General features: G+C 37.4%; 1 pseudogene; it reads right to left on the bottom strand.

The window, feature by feature from the left end:
- Positions 1 to 1999: 1999 nt before the first annotated feature.
- Positions 2000 to 2718, bottom strand: LOC136217165 (protein DMP4-like; annotated as a pseudogene).
- Positions 2719 to 16582: the final 13864 nt, after the last annotated feature.

The raw sequence follows: 16582 nt of genomic DNA, 5'->3' as shown, positions 1-16582 counted from the left end.
ACTCTTTTTCCATAAGCAGGAGACAGCAGCGAAACAAGATTCAAACAGCTTTTAAATTCTTCAATTTATTATTTCTTTATGATTATTTCTTTTTTCTTTTTTGAGAGAGAAGTGTTTGTTTGGTTTTTATTTTTGTGGTTTTCTTTTTTTGGTTTAAAATGAAAATTAGTAACAGAAAAAGGAAAAAAATAATTAGAAAAAACAGTAAAAAGAAAGGCTTAATACATCATTTGCCCCCTGAACTTGTCCAAAAAGTTTGATTGGCCCCCCGAACTTTCAAAGTGTCTTGACAGCCCCTGAACTTGCATAAAATGTTCAGTTAGCCCCCTGAACTTGCGTAAAATGTAATCAATTGATCACTCGGTTGTAAAAAAGTAAGTTAAATACGGAAGATGTATTGCACGAGTCTTAAAAAAAAGTAAAACAACTGAAATCGGAGTATATGGTCCTTAGAATAGAGAAAACAAGTTGTAGAGTTGAGCAATCAATAACTTCATTTTTAATCTATTTTTTAATTATGTAATAACATTCTAAGATGCGTGGAATACATCTTCCGCATTTAACTTACTTTTTTGCGATTGAGTGATCAATTGATTACATTTTATGCAAGTTCAGGGGGCTAACTGAACATTTTATGCAAGTTTAGGGGCTATCAAGACACTTTAAAAGTTCAGGAGGTCAATCAAACTTTTTGGACAAGTTCAGGAAGCAAATGATGTATTAAGCCAAAAAGAAACGAAAAAACTAATGGAGGTATAGCTCTACTACTATAAAGCCTCAGGTAATTGTCTTGTTGAATCCCCTCTTATGCCATAAGGAGTTTCTAGTAATATTAGTGTTTCTAAATGTATGCTTGCCCGTTTGACAATATTCATTTGAGAGATTAGAGGGGAAGTTATTTAGTGAACTTGTGAATCCCACCAATTCGATGAGGCTAAAATTATAATTATTTTAAAGTTTTTAATCTTTATTTAATTTCATTTAATCCTCATCTCCATTTAAACTCGTTTCCAATAAAAGTTAAAAAAATAACATCTCTTTAATTAATCTCTTCTAACCCCAAAACAAACAGACTGTAAAGGAGCATTCAATGCTACTTTAGCAAGCCTATCCTTGTTTTTGTTGGCCTCTGAGTAAGGGGGTGTTTGATTCACGAAATAGAATCAAGAAAAAAAAACAAAGAGAAATGAATGGAATTAACATGAATTCTCGAAAAAATGATATACCTCTGATTCCTTTTATAAATGTTTGGTTCAAATGAGTTAATAAACCAGAGTTGTATTTTTAACAACAATTTCTACACATGCATGTGGCTCTATTAATAAAATATAAGAATTAAAATCAATTAATTTAGCCATTAAAATCAAAAGATGGTAAAACTGAGAAAACTGAAATAAAATTAATAAAAAAAACATAAACATTATATTTTAAAAATAAAATAATTTTTTAAAATAATTAAATATAAATATTAAAACTAAATAATATGATAAAAGAAAACAATTTGGTCAAAATTATTTTTCATAGTAAAAAAGTAAAAATAAATAAGTACATGAATCAAAAGTGAAATTAATTTAAGAATAAAAAATTATAAATAAATAAGTAAATGATAAAAACAAAAATCAAAAAATAAAATTTAGTCAAAAATATTTTTTGAGGAAAAAAATTAAAAACATATAAGTACAAGTATTAGAAGTGAAATTAATTCAATGATAAAAAAAATAAAATTAAAAAATATATAGACCAAAATAAAAAGGGAAAAGTACAAAAATAGACCATGTGGTTTGGGTAATTCAAATATAAATTATATAGTTTAAAAGTTTGCAAAAATGTACTTTGTGGTACATTCCATTAGCAAAAGCAGACTAAAATTAGAACACCGTTAAAAAAATACTGATGTGGCAACATTAGTAAAAAAAAAATCAAAGGGTATTTTTGTCACTTTCTCTCTATTCTCTCTTGTTATCTCTTCTCTCTCCTCTATTACTCCAATTACAAAGTCTCAAATATTATAAGAGCGAGGGAAGCCTATTTCATAGCACTAAGTCGGAAAAACAACAAACTGCAAATAGCACCGATTTCGACCGACAGCAAGGTAATAATCTCGTGTGTTTCAGTAGAACGTGTCGGATAGAAACAACTAACAACATTTTGATCAAACAATGCAATAGCCGCAAATACAAGTATTGACATAACTGCATGTACTAAATCTATGAACTGCACCCTATATTTTGCTGCAACCTCCGGTGCAATAGTCGTCGACCCATCAATTATCCATAGCCCACGAAATGTAACTAAACCATAACTGGCATCCCCATTCTTGTCTGTGAAATTGGACATGAAACATGACAATCTACAAAGAATAACCAACACTGCAATCATGAACCTGGTGACTGAATCGCAGTTACCAGAATTTGAGAAAATGGAAGATAAAAGCTAGAAAGCAAGAACTGTTCTTGTAGGTAATAAATTGGCTAAATGGGATGAGCTTTTAAATGTCTGATTAAGTGGTTTTTTACTCAAAGTTTTATCGGATGTGTTTGGAAATGGCAAGTCTTGTAACTGGATGTGTTCATCATCTATCACGTCGTAGAATGTATTGTTTTGGGGATCATATTGGAGATGATGAGCATGACAGTGATAAGGGAAGAAGAAGATAAAATAATGGAGGATAGAGAAAATGACAAAAATACCCTTTGGATTTTTTACTAATGTTGCCATATCAGCATTTTTTAACGGTGTTACAATTTTAGACTGTTTTTTTATAACGGAGGGTATCACAATGTATCTCTTTGCAAACTTTTAAACCACATATATGTTTAAAATGACTCAAACTACATGGTTTATTTTTGTACTTTTCCCAAATAAAAATTAAAAAGTAAAATAGAGAGAAAGTAGAATTTTATAAGAAAAGTAGAAGTTCAAGTTAGTAAGAGATGGGAAATGGAATAGAAAACCTTATGGTGGGTTGGGGAATGAGATTAGAGAGGTTAAGGGTAAATCTAAAACTAAAAAATAGTAAAAGGAATGATTGAATTAATAAAACAAACATCAATAAAGGGGATGAAACCTCACACTTCCCTTACCCTTTCCTATAGTCAATTATTGTAGGATATGAACCAATTGTAAATGAATAGTTCATTATCGTTTGTTTTATAAGATATAGTGCGTTTAACTATATAAAAGCATTCATCTTTTATCAGAACTAATTAAGTTAAATAAAAGAAATCCTGAAGTTTATTTAAGTGATCATAAAGTGTTCATACAAGTATGATGTGAGTAAACTTTATAATAAATTGATAAGCTTAAAACAACCCCAAGTCAAGTAATGTGTTTATGGGATTAACATAATAATGTTGAGACTTGCATATGATAATGTCTTCTATTGTGAACAGAGAGCTGATCTCACAAGCTTTAGATATTAAGATATCTAGAGAGTCATATGGATCTGGTGAAGGAGTTCATTAGGATTGGGGACTCGATTTGAGATAACAGGGTGGATAGATTTATCTAGTGTCACATGTCTCATCTCAAATGGTATTCGTATGTATAAGTAATCATCAGACTCAAATAAACATTATTTAGTGATTTTGGATTATGGAGTGTGATGCTTTGATTCTGTGCGAACACGGTCCACTACAGGGGGCCCTAGGGTGTGTGAGAGCAGGGTTGGGTATCATATAAAGTAATTGCAGGATAGTTAATGTTGGATTGAGCATTCGTCACTCCTGATAGATAAGAGATATATCAATGGACCGCTTGTGGAAGAATTAACTGAAATCCTTGCAAGGTGATACAATTAAGAGTAGAAATGAATATTTCACTTAACCTATCTATTTAGAGTTAATTTTACCTAAACAAGTAACACAGACGTCTCATTATATGTAACTTGACATATTCCATAGTTATAGATTCGTCTAAGAACATAGCTAATGAAGGATCGAATTATACTTGACCTAATACGGAAAGGTAAACGTCGGAATCAACCTGACTTCTTATCGCTCTAGGGGAATGTCATGATTCTGATAAAACAGTCTGCATACTCATTCCGTTATATGTTTAGGTTAAATTGATTCGGTTAAATTAATTTAAATAAACATATACGGCTAGTTGCGTAAGAACCTAATGGGTCACACATAGAATTAAGACCAGAGGACGGAATGGTAATTTAAGAGGGAGAGACATAGGGGCCGAAATTTATAGTTAATAAATTAAGATGGATTAATTGATTTATTTAGATAAATGTAATTAGATTATATTTATGGTTAAATCAATTAAAGAGATAATGTTAATTAGATAGTATAATGTGATTATATATCTATATTATTATTCTAACTTAATTAAATATTCTAATGGGATTAGAATAGTATTTATTAAATATAATTATATTGGATATAGACAATATTTGATAAACATCTTTTATTATCTAATTAGAAAACTTAATGTGATTAGAAATCTAATTAACTAAACCTAATGGAGTAAATTACACCCATGACCACTGGTACTATACTCATTTTCACATTGTGGCTACTGAACTTCAATTCTTTCCGGTATGACCACTGAACTTTACACTTTTTAACACCGGTGGCCACTGTGACCATTGACCAATATTTTTTACCTTTGACTCTGCTTTTTGACTGGTTCTCTCTCTTTTTCCCTTTTAAAATCTAAAATACCAATTTTACTCTTTACAAATTCGGTGGCCACAATTTTACACTTCATCCATTTCTCTCTCTTTCTCTATATTTTCTTTCTCTCATCCATTTCTTTCTCTCTCATCCCTAACTCCAGATGTGACTGAATTATGGAAGATTTTGTTTTCGACCTCCTATGAAGGCTAAAAATCTAATTCCCTCATTGTCCCAAACTTCTTCTCTTTGCTTTATCACTCCCTCAGCGCATTTAATTCCTCTACTCTCTCCTTTTCTTAATTCAGCATTTCCTTGTGAATCCATTCTCCGATTTCAATCATTCCTTAAACCCTTTTTCTCTTCTCTATCTTCTCCCAAATTCCACCCTCCCCTACGCATATCCAATATCTTATTCTCTAGCGCCGACGCGGATCACCATGATATTTCAGACTGCCATGATTTGAATTTGATGGGTCGATCCACACAGTTTGTCGGGAGGATAAACTGTTCCTCCCTTCAAAAAATTGTTTCTCGATGGCTTTTTAGGTTGAGACGGAGTCGGGTGAAAAGGGTCACGATGATAAACATCAATATTCTCTATAATAAATAGTGAAAGAGAGAGAAAGAAAGGGATGAAGGGTAAAATTGTGGCCACTGAACTTGTCAAGGGTAAAATGGTAATTTTAGGTTTTAAAAGGGTAAAAGAAGAGAGATATCCGGTTAAAAGACGAGTCAACGGTTGAAAAAAGCTGGTCAACGGTTACAATGGCCACCGGTGTAACAAAGTGTAAAGTTCAATGGTCATACCGGGAAGAATTGAAGTTCAGTGGCTACAATGTGAAAATGGGTATAGTTAAGTGGCCATGAGTGTAATTTACCCAAACCTAATAAGATTAAGATTGAATAAATTAGGCTTAATGCTTCTCCAGCCCCTTTAACTTGTCCAAATTGGTAATTTTACCCCTCCAACTCATCGAATGTTCTATTTACCCCCTTAACTCCATAAAAATGATATTTCTCACCCCCTTAACTTGTCCAAATTTGTCATTTTACCCCTTCTCAACTCATCGAATATCATATTTACCCCCTTAACTCCATAAAAGTGGTATTTCTCACTACTTATGATCCTATTTACTCTCTTAACTCCATAAGAATGGTACTTCTTATCCCTTTATAGTAGTCAAAAAAGTTGAAAAGAGAAAGAACGAATAAAAAATACAAATCACAAGAATATTAATATAAACAAGTTAAATACATTATATGTAGGGATAATGTACCAAAATATGCCTATGATTTTTGGAGAAGTATCAATTTAGGTTCCACTTACAAATAGCATAAATATATGTTTAACGTGTGAAAAAAGTTATCAATTTAGGCTTCGATAATGGATTGTAAGGGGTGAAAAATACCACTTATATGGAGATAAGGGGGTAAATAAAACATTCTATCAGTTGGGGGATAAATGGACAAGTTGAGGGTGCGAGAAATACCACTTTTATGAAGTTAATGGGGGTAAATAGGACATTCGATGAGTTGAGGGGGTAAAATGACCAATTTAAATAAGTTAAGGGGGCAGGAGAAGCATTAGGCCAATAAATTAAAGACTATAAATACACCCCCTAGGGCTACAAAATTCAGCCAACACAATATAGAGAGATAGGAATTCTCCGAGTAAATTACATCAATGATACCTGAATTTTACCCTAGTTCACACTTTGATACCTAGATTACATTTTGTCTTAAAAATATACCTGAAGTAACGATGACCGGACAATTTAGTATATTTTACCGGTCAATGGCCAGTCAATACGAGTTTGATGAGTAAATTACACTGATGGTACCTGAACTTTACCTTAATTCACACTTTGGTACCTAGATTTCATTTTCTCCAAAAATACACATCAAGTAAAGATGACCCAATATTTTAGTACATTTGACCAATTAGTGATCGGTCAATGCGAGTTTGACCATTTTAAATTAAAAATTGAGACTCATCACACACTCAATTAACATAAAATTACAATACTACTATTTAAATGTCTCTCTCTCTCTCTCTCTATCTATATATGTATATACTAAATGACAATATTATAATTTTATGTTCATTGAGTGTATGGTGAGTCCCAATGTTTAGTTCAAAATGGTCAAACTCACGTTATCTGGTCACTAAACGATCAAATGAACTAAATTTTTCAGTCAACTTTACTTGAGTTATGTTTTTAGGATAAAATAAAATTCAGATACCAAAATGTGAATTAAGGTAAAGTTCAGATACCATTGATGTAATTAACATATGAAACTCACGATGACCGGTCATTAACCGGTAAAACATACTAAATTGTACGGTCATCGTTACTTCAGATATATTTTTGAGACAAAATGTAATCTAGGTACCAAAGTGTGAATAGAGTAAAGTTCAGGTACCATTGGTGTAATTTACCCGGAATTATCCTCGTCCCTCATTCAATAAATTATTTTTTCCGTTCATTCGTTTTTTAATTCGTGTGGATTCCGTTAGAGGAAATCTACACTTGGTTGATTACTAACGTTTTTGTTTTGTTTTTGTTTTTGTTTGTGATTGACATGATATCCATGTGGGTACTTCGTTTGCAACGGTAGATAATTCAACAATCAAGGTACATATGTTTAATCCCTTTTTATATGAAATAACGATTAACGGATCTTAGGAAAAGGGAAATAGATAAAATAGATAAAATTTTATAATTTCGCTATGTCTATGCTTGTCTAATTTCCCTTCAAATGATGCCTTTCGAGATTCGGCTCTCCCTCCTTTTTCTACTGATGAAATGGGTATTTTCAATATTTTGCTCAATCTTCACCTCCGCTTCTCCAAGGATCAGTTGGTGAGTCATTTGGAGTGAAGTAGGCCTTTTTTAGTGTTGGATGGGGAGCACAAGGTTCATGTAGGAGGGTCTCCCTCCTATAATCGTATTCTTGCAGGTAAGTGAACGTCTCCTTATTTGCATTTTGTTTGATTTTGTTGATTTTGATATGAATAATATTTTTTCCGATTGTTAGCTCGTCGATTGGCGGCTCAAAGATGTGCTAGTGAAGAGGCTAAAGCTGCAGCGAGGCGTACCGAGGTCGCTAGGCTTCGGGCTGAGGAAGAAGCTGATAGTTCCTCAGTCGCGACTTCTTTCTTATCGAAAGGGTTGCCCCCTACCCCCTTCAACCACATTTTGTGGTAGCACTTCGAGGGCAGCCGAAAGTGTGTCTCTTTTTACTGAATATGATGTAGATTTCTTGTTTGTATTTGTTTCAACCTAATCGTCTTGGTGGTTGTCTTTTGTGTGCTCGCAGCTACGACCTCAGCTCTTCGTGTCATTGGAACTAATATTGTGCATTTGGCAGCCATTCCCATCTATTATGGTGGTCTCATTGAACCAGTTGACATTCTTTAAAAACCTCCTATTTTTGTGGATTTGGATATAGATGACGTGATGCATGCCTTTGAAGAGGGTCGTTCCGAAGCTGGGGCTGAAGCGGAAGTGGTGATTCCGGACAAAGTTGTGGCTACTGCTGAAACTGTTTCCGCGAGTGATTCGAAGGAGAAAAAGTGGAATTTCACTGAGACCATTGAGTCTTGGATGAGTGGGGAGAATCTTAGTCCTCAAAGGTTAAGCGGTTCAGTGGCTCTGTGAAATTGCCACACATCTCTCGTCCTAAGATGAAGATTTGCATGCTGGGAGATGCTCATCATGTGAAGGAGGCTAAACCGGGGGTTTTACCCAAGGCTAACTTTGTTAGTCCTTTAGCTGCTGTTTCTAAGAGTGCCGAGAAGTTCCTTGGAAAATCCATTGTTATCCTAGTGGTAAAACAAAAACACCCTGCAAAGGAGAAGCATGTTCCAGGTGGGGCTCAAACTTCACAAGACGGAGCTCCACCCCATGATGATATAAGGATAGGAGCAAAGCGAAGCTGTCCCTTTGCTCACTCCGCTTTCATCTAAAAGGACCAAAGCTGCTCGGGAGGATGGGAGCGAACGCCTCCTACTGCTCCAATTATCCATGTGCTTTGCTCCTTCGTTGCGGGCTCGAACGCTTCACATGCCTCATTCGTTGATCTTGGGGTCGCCTCTGCTGCTGTTGCTTCTTCCAGTGTCAAAAAGCCTTTGGGGTGACCCCTGATTGTCCTTTTTCGGTACTTGCAATGGTTGCTTTGTCCCTAGAGTCGCTAGATCAATTCGTGCGTTTTAGTACCTATAATGGAAGTGTTTTGTGTGGTGGAGAAACTTTTTGCTTCGTCCACCCTTGATTATTTTTCCTTTTTGTGCAGCTTTGGTTAGCTAGGTATCCTCCGGGGCCTCGCATGGAGTATCCTCCGGTTGCTGATTCTATTAGTCGGTTGTCTAGAATTCCTTCTGAACCCAACTTATTTGCTCGAGCCAGTGATTAGGAGATGATTGAGATAAACAATGTCCACCAGACTCAGGTTTGTTATTTTGCGTTGTTGAAAGCTTATGCCTTTTCATTTAAGATCTCTTACCCTAACTGTCTGCTCCTCCTAGGTGACAACATCTGTGTCTAAAGTTAATGAGCGTCTAAAAGCGGCGCTTAGCCGAATTGCGGAGCTGGAAGATTAAGGTCAAAGTGTAGTCTGTCTGCAGGCGGAACCAGAGCATACTCAGGGGCTTCTAGTTTGTCGGGATTCTGAGCTTGCTTCCCTTCATCATGAGTCAAAATTGAAGGGCGGGGAAATTGCTTCGGCTCAAAGGGGGATACGAAGTCTCCGTGTTGACCTAGGCCATTTATAAACTGAGCTAGCAAGTGCCTGAACTACTCGACTGTAAGCTGAGGGTAAAGCAAATGCTTTAGAAAACCTTCGCCATCGAATTGTTCAAGAGCTGGGAGACGCATTTTTAGCTGCTAACATTAGGTCCCGCCGGGCGAAGGATGAACAGAATCGTTTGCAAGTCGGGCGTGATGAACGGGAGGCTCGTGTACTTAGCCTAAAAAAAGCTCTATATGATGCTCAAACCGAAATTGATGAAACCTCCTCACGCCTTTCTGCTCAGCTTGCTGAGTCTGATAAAAGGTTGAAAATGTGCGAGGATGATTTGTTGGAAGCAAAGGCAGAAACTTAAGCTACAAGCTTTTTTCTGAAGATCAATCCTCCAACCTCTCCCAGCTTCGGAGTTGCTTCCATTATTCGTCGAAAGTTCTTAATATGGGTGACAAGATCCCTTAATCCTCCGTACTGCATGAAGGTTGGAACCCGAAATCCTCGAGGCATGGGCTGCCGTTGAATCTCCTTTGATAGAGGCGTGCTGGTCTCTGACAAATCAGAATATCCGCCCCGAGAATTAGATTTGCGCAAAGAATTATTCTCTAGGAGCTCCAATATGTCCTTGCTGAGGGACGCATCTTATTTGGCCCTCATCTTCTCTGGCTCAGACCTCAAGTGACAGCTACCTAGGGGTTTCGACGGGGAACAACATTTTGCTTCGTCTGCATGATTTTTTTTTCTCCTTGTCCTTAAAGTCCTTTCGCCTTGTATGGTGCCGATGAGGACTTCTTGATATGGAATACCTCCACCTAGGAGACATGCTTCGGAATAAGCTCTAGGGGTCTTGGTGGATTACCTACTAGATCCTCTTGTCTGGCGAGTTTTTCTCGCTCGTCCCTTTTTGCTTTCCGGAACTGCTGCCGAAGATCAGCCATCTCCAGCTAATGCGTTGCTTTTGCATCGTCCATCTCTTTTTTCATGGCTGCTACATTATGGGCGAACCTTCGGAATACTTCCTCTACTAGGAGTTGGTATTGAGGATCTAATCAAGGTTGGGGCCCTGCTTGCTGATTAACTTCTTGATCGTTGTTCCGGTGGATGTCTGAGTGAACGCGACTAGATTGAGTCACTACAAGAAAATAACAGTTTAACTACGACATTTTACAGACGACACATTTGTCGTTGTTATTATCAACAACATACAAACACCTTACCTACGAAATAGTTCAACCAACATTATAAATGAAGATATCCATAAATTAAAGACGACTTACCGAGGACAATAATTACAGACGACTTATGTCGTATGCAATTGCAACGACAATATGTATCCAAGCAATGTCGTCCTAATTAGAGACAACTTACCCTTAAAATATTACAACCAAAATTATAGTATGAAGATAACTACAATTTACACACAACAAAAGTCGTTTGAAATTAGCACAATAAATATTGACATGAATTAAAATAAAAATAAAAATTACAATTGCTAATTTTCTTTCCAGCTTTTATTTTTAGAAGTTCCCCCCACTTTATACTTTTCCTATTTTCCATTTCCCCCCTCTCACTCAATTTTTAGGGCATCTCAATGCCCTCTACTGTAACAGAGGCTTTTTCTTCAATCGATAGTTTGAAATGGCTTCTTTTCAATCGATCGTTCATTTCAAAGAGGACACGATTGAAGGTAGAAGTGACCAATCTTCTTCGATGTATTTGAATGTAGGCATTTCAAGTCTATAACATATTCTTCTTTTCATTTCGAAAAAAAACATATTCTTCTTTTCTCTTTGCTCTTTAGGTCTCGAATGCAGAATATGCAGTTTGCAAAGGAAAAGGCGGAGGCAGCATAGGCCATGGGAGCCGGTACCCACTATCGGTACCACCCCCGAGTAGGGGTGGTGCCGCCATAAGCCTCACCGCCTATAACTTCATGCCCCATAGGCAGATCTCATATCTTCGGCTTTGGACTGCTCACTCAAGGTAAATCTTATGTTCCTTTTCTCTTTTTATTCAAAATCTGTTATAATTACCTTTATTGGATTTTCATATTTCTATCTTCTTAAATTAATTCGGAACTTTTATTAGCATCTGTTGTATGCTTTTTGTTAGAGTGTTCGATTTGCATTTTTTCCCATTTGTATCCTAGAGCTCATGTTAGGTTTCTAGTCCTTGAACTGTTTAGTGATGTTCCATGGCTTGTCAGGGGGAGTTTGTTGGTCCCGTGTGATTAGTTCCAAGGGGGGGGGTTAGGAACTAATATAACTTTTTTCGTTTAATTGTACGCTGACTTAGATATTTTTGCTAGTTGGTCAGCTCAGCTTTTGGTCAGCTTGGCCAGATATGCTATAAGACAGCTTTGGACTGATATTGACTAAAGCTGTTTTATTTATAAGTTAGATATTGACACTCTTGGAGGTCAGCGTCTAACTCAGCACCTGAAATTACTCAGAGTTAACTTTAAACAATTTTATATGCTGAGTAAATTTCACATACAACACATGCACATATATAAGTTAAGAGAGAGTTTAGAGATTACTTAGTATCACTTATCCTGGTTCGGCCTCTCTGCCTACGTCCAGTCTCCAGAGTCCTCCGGGCTTTTAGAATCCAATACTGAGTTCTTTAAAGGTAGAGCACAAACCAATTACAAGGCAGTTGAATATGCAAGAGTACCTTCCTCTATTCGTCTACTCAACTCCTACTAAGTGCTACAACCCAGCACCTATATTTCTCTACCACTGAATGTTTACAACCAAACACTCAGCACAGCACTCTCAATTTTACAATTGATAAACACTTGTTCTTTTCAAGTAAAGAACATTTTAGACGATTACAAGTAATCACTCTAGCATTTACACAAAGAATGAAAGATGGGTGTAAGATCTATTTTTGTAACTAAGTGCTTTTGTATCTTTTCTCTCTTGTATTTTTCTCTTTTTTTATCCGGCAATGATCCAAGGATTTTGATTGTCCTTATATAGGAGAAAATCTGGGATCGGATCATTTAAAAATGATGTAGCCGTTAAGGTTAAAACGGCTCTTTTAGAGGACAGATTCTGGTCAGCTTCAGACTGCTCCAGCCATTCCCTTCCTCTGCATTTCTTCATACGTCAGGCTTGTCCTCTTGCGTCTGGCTTATCCTTTAGTGTCAGTTGTCCTTTACCAATAATCCATTGACCCATACATCTCGGAATGTGTCTTCTGTGTATTTCCAAGGATTCAATTATTGGTACAGAGGGGCGGTAATCATTGTCTCTTAGCTAATGACTTTTTCATGCTGTCCTGAAGAATCACTCAGCTTCTACTTCGTAAAACCTTGTCATTTGCAATTTCCAATCTGAGTGTAACTTTAGTCAGCTCAGCTTTGTGAGACAGTTGTTGTGGGCGTGTATGTCTTTGTCTTTTGATGCTAAGTTTGATTCCACTCAGCTTGATACTTTAGGCTTCTATGCTGACCTCTTCCTGTCTTACTTCTTATATTTATCTTTATTTATATTTACACTCAACATTGAACAAACGGATTAGTACAATTAAAATAAAGCACTTAAATTTAATTGTCTCTTAATCATGGATGATTTTGTCAAATCAAAATCTTGTGGAAAGGTGTTTCAACAAACTCCCCCATTTTGATGTTGGCAAAATGCATAATTATGGAACTCAGTTTTGAAATTCCCCATGATTTATCTTTCATATTTCTGAAATTTCTCCCCCGTAAGGGTTGCATCTGTTTATTTACCTCTTAAACAAACTAAGGATGTTTGTACTGACTAGATTTAGTTCTAAATTATTTTGAGTCTAAGTCAGCTTTTAGAAATGCTTGGATACTCAATTTGATTTACTCGTTATTTTTGTATACTGAGTATTTGTTTGTTCAATGTTTATGTTAATGTGTATTGACAAGCATGTCATTTGAACAGAATAGAGAACAGTTCATTGAAATAAAATAGACCATACACATGCATAATACTTGTCCACAAAATATATTTCTAAACAACACAAAAACAGTTTCACACATACACACTTAAGTTTCACTTCTTCACACAGCTTTACCCTTTCCTTTCACTTTGCTTCCTGATGCACCTGTCTGTTGTTGAGTTCCAGTTTTAGTTCTCTCCCCCGTTTTGCCAGCATCGGGTTTATAGACAAAGGTTTCATTTCTTACAGCTGAGGATAGAACATTCGAATAACGTTGTAAACGCTTCGTGCTCTCACTCAAGCCGTCTATTACAGGTACGCAATCATCTCGAACATTTCGAGGAACGGGGATAGATCCAGTGATCAGATTGATAATGCACTCATGGGACTTGCTAAGCCAGGTAAAGGAGCTGGTGATCTGAGCAAAGGATTGATGATACATCTTCAATAGGGCAGAATCATAGAAGATGCGTTGAGCATTGTCATAACGAACAACCTGTAGAATTCCTTGTGAAAGTTTATCATTGATGGGGTCAACATCCATCTGAGCTTTGTTGACATTGAGAAGACTCACGACTTCACTGAGTTGATCAATTATACATTGAGAAGTGGAGGAAACAAGCTCGCGTGTACAAGTAAGATCGGCAGTCAGCTTGGCAAAGCATCCCTGCAACTCAGCAGATATGGCATACTCAGGATTAGCCGTTGGCCCAAGGTTGGGGAGTTCTGCTCTCAGTTTGGCAAATTGTTGATCTAACTCAACTGAAGTTACAGAGCCTGGATTAGGGGCAGAGAGATTATTGATTTTACCTTCAAGGGAATTCATGTGGTTTATCATCAGGAGGAATAGCTCAGTCAGCTTGGCAATGTGATCTTGCTTAGGTTGCTGTGATTGGATGGTGGTCACAATACTGACAAGATCCTTGAGTCCCTTAATTTTCGTGAGAAGTTGAGTGATGGCAGGTATATTTGTGGACTCAGGATGAGCAGACCTAGCAGCATCAGAAGTGGTGAACTCCTGGAGAAGAGATTGAGCCGTTTCGATGATGCGACGGCCAGACTGAGTTGCACTAAGATAGGCATGTTGCTCAGTTGAAGTTGGCTCACAAGTAGGAATGGAGGTGGAGCTGGATGGCGGTGGAGTTGGCTGTTTACTAGCTTGAGCAATTGGGTCTTGATCAGGATGTTGAGTTGGAACAGGTGGATCCATAGCCTTTTCCCCATGTTGAGTGACTGGATCTTCGAGCTCTTGCTCGGCAGGATTTGGATTTTGTGGAGTCTTGGCATGTTCCTCAGTGTGAGTAACAGAGGCTTGATTTTGCTCCGATTTCTTGGGAGGAGACTCAACATGATGGGAGAAATACTGGAACTGGATTTTGGATGGATTCGTAGTTTGCTCCAAAGAGGGAGACTCTGCCAAGAGATCAATGAGAGGAGTTTTGACAGCTTTCTTTTTTAATCTTCTGAGGGACTTAGTTTTTGGAGGAGACGGGTCAGTTTGGACAATTATATCCTCTACCTCAGCTTCAACGTTTAGATCCTCTCTTTGAAGTTCCTCATCTTCTTATTCAACATGTTCTTCCTGATTTTGCTCAATATTTTCCGGCTCAGCATGATCTGTTTCTTCAGCATTAAGCTGTGTATCAACCTGTCCTTGTTCTTCTTCTTCATCAGCTTGCTCAACTGGAGTTTTCTCAAGATCAATCTCAATGTTATGAGTGCAGTGAGATTTGGGTGTCGCAACCCAATCAATGGGATCAGCTTCAACTATTTTCAACCCAGAATTTTTACTTTTCTTCTTTAGCGGCTGTTCTGGGGATTCTTCATGTTCTTCCTCGGGCTCAGCTTGCCCTTTCCTTTTCTCCGCTGACTTTGGTGTAACCTGCGGTAGGTCAGCATCAGTATTCTTTCCTCTTGTCATATCCCTCTTCTTCATGGGCACAGTCTCAATATCCTTTGCACAAGTGTCTTTTTCTTCTTCTTTGCCTTGGGGGAATCGGCAGGAACTTCCTCTGGTTCAACTTCTGGCTCAACATTATCTGCTGCTAGCTCAGTTTCAACTTCTTGCTCAGCATCGTTTTCTTCTTCATCTTCCTCAACATCTTCACCTCCCTTTAGTGGTTGGTTGAACAATAACCCAGTTAGCAGAGCTGCGGTTATTTCTGCTCCCAAGCTTTTAGTCTCAGTGATGGTCTCAATATTGTGATCTTCAAGGATCTTGGTGATGAGAGATCCTAGTCGAAGTTTCTTTCCCCCTCGTTGAAGTGCTCCCACAAAAAACACAGGCATATTCAGCGGACAATAGGTTAGCATGTGCCATATGAAGCACTGCTCGAAATTGGAGGCAGACGAAGCTGAGTTGAGTTTAGGGAAGATAAAGTTTGTTAAGATGTAGTGCGCCATCTTCTGGTTTTGCCCCATACTCGTGCTGGGTATTTCTCCTTTGTAATTTTTGGGTTTGCAAAACCCCTTCATCTGGTCAAGCATTTCCTTTGATACCTTTTCTTTTGTTGTTCTAAACTCGGTTCCTTTGTTAGGCAAGTTGAGTAAGGTTGCTAAGTAGGATGGAGTAATGACAATTTTGTGACCTTTAACGTGCGTCTCCAAATAATCAGCATCATCCTTGTCAACATAGAGACCGGAGTAGAATTCCCTAACCAATCGTGGATAGGTGGTTCCGGAGAGAGAGAAGAGGTCTGCCCACTCGTTTTTCTCAATCCATTCAGAAAAAGGCTTTTTGTCGGTAACGAAGCTGGGAGAGAACCAGCGGCATTTGAGGACTTCCAGATTGTGGACTTTTGTGTGAACCTTCACCATGGTTCTAGCCTTGGGTTTCTTCTGATTTGAGGAACTTGCCGGATCCGTTTGACGACGTTTGCTTGGAGTTAGGTTAGACTTAGGAGGAGATTTAGGGCTTTCATCGGTGATTAGTTTTCCAGAATTTTCACCGGAGATTTTCTGAGTGTTGGTCATTTTCAGATATTTTTGGTGGAAGATTTGAGAGAGAGAGAGAGATTCTGAATACCAAAGGATTCACGTGTGAGGAGATTTGAGAAGTATTTTATCCATTATTTATATATACCTAAAACGGTCGTATTAATTGAAGTAGCCATTTTTCCTTGGGGCGTTCAACCGGCAGAGATTTTGTCATTTATGACATTTCCGGCGCATGGGTTGTCTCATAATCGTTTGCCTCTCCTAGGTACTTTTTATTACACGTGTTGGCATTTAATGGTGCAAGTGGGTTCTAGCGCAATTTTCTTAGAAAGTGAATCGTTTGTGACACTGAGTAC

This window comes from Euphorbia lathyris, chromosome 2, assembly GCF_963576675.1.
Source record: "Euphorbia lathyris chromosome 2, ddEupLath1.1, whole genome shotgun sequence".
In the NCBI taxonomy this organism is placed as follows: Eukaryota; Viridiplantae; Streptophyta; class Magnoliopsida; order Malpighiales; family Euphorbiaceae; genus Euphorbia; species Euphorbia lathyris.
The sequence above is the reverse complement of the archived record's forward strand: the minus strand, read 5'-3'. Positions and strand labels throughout refer to the sequence as shown.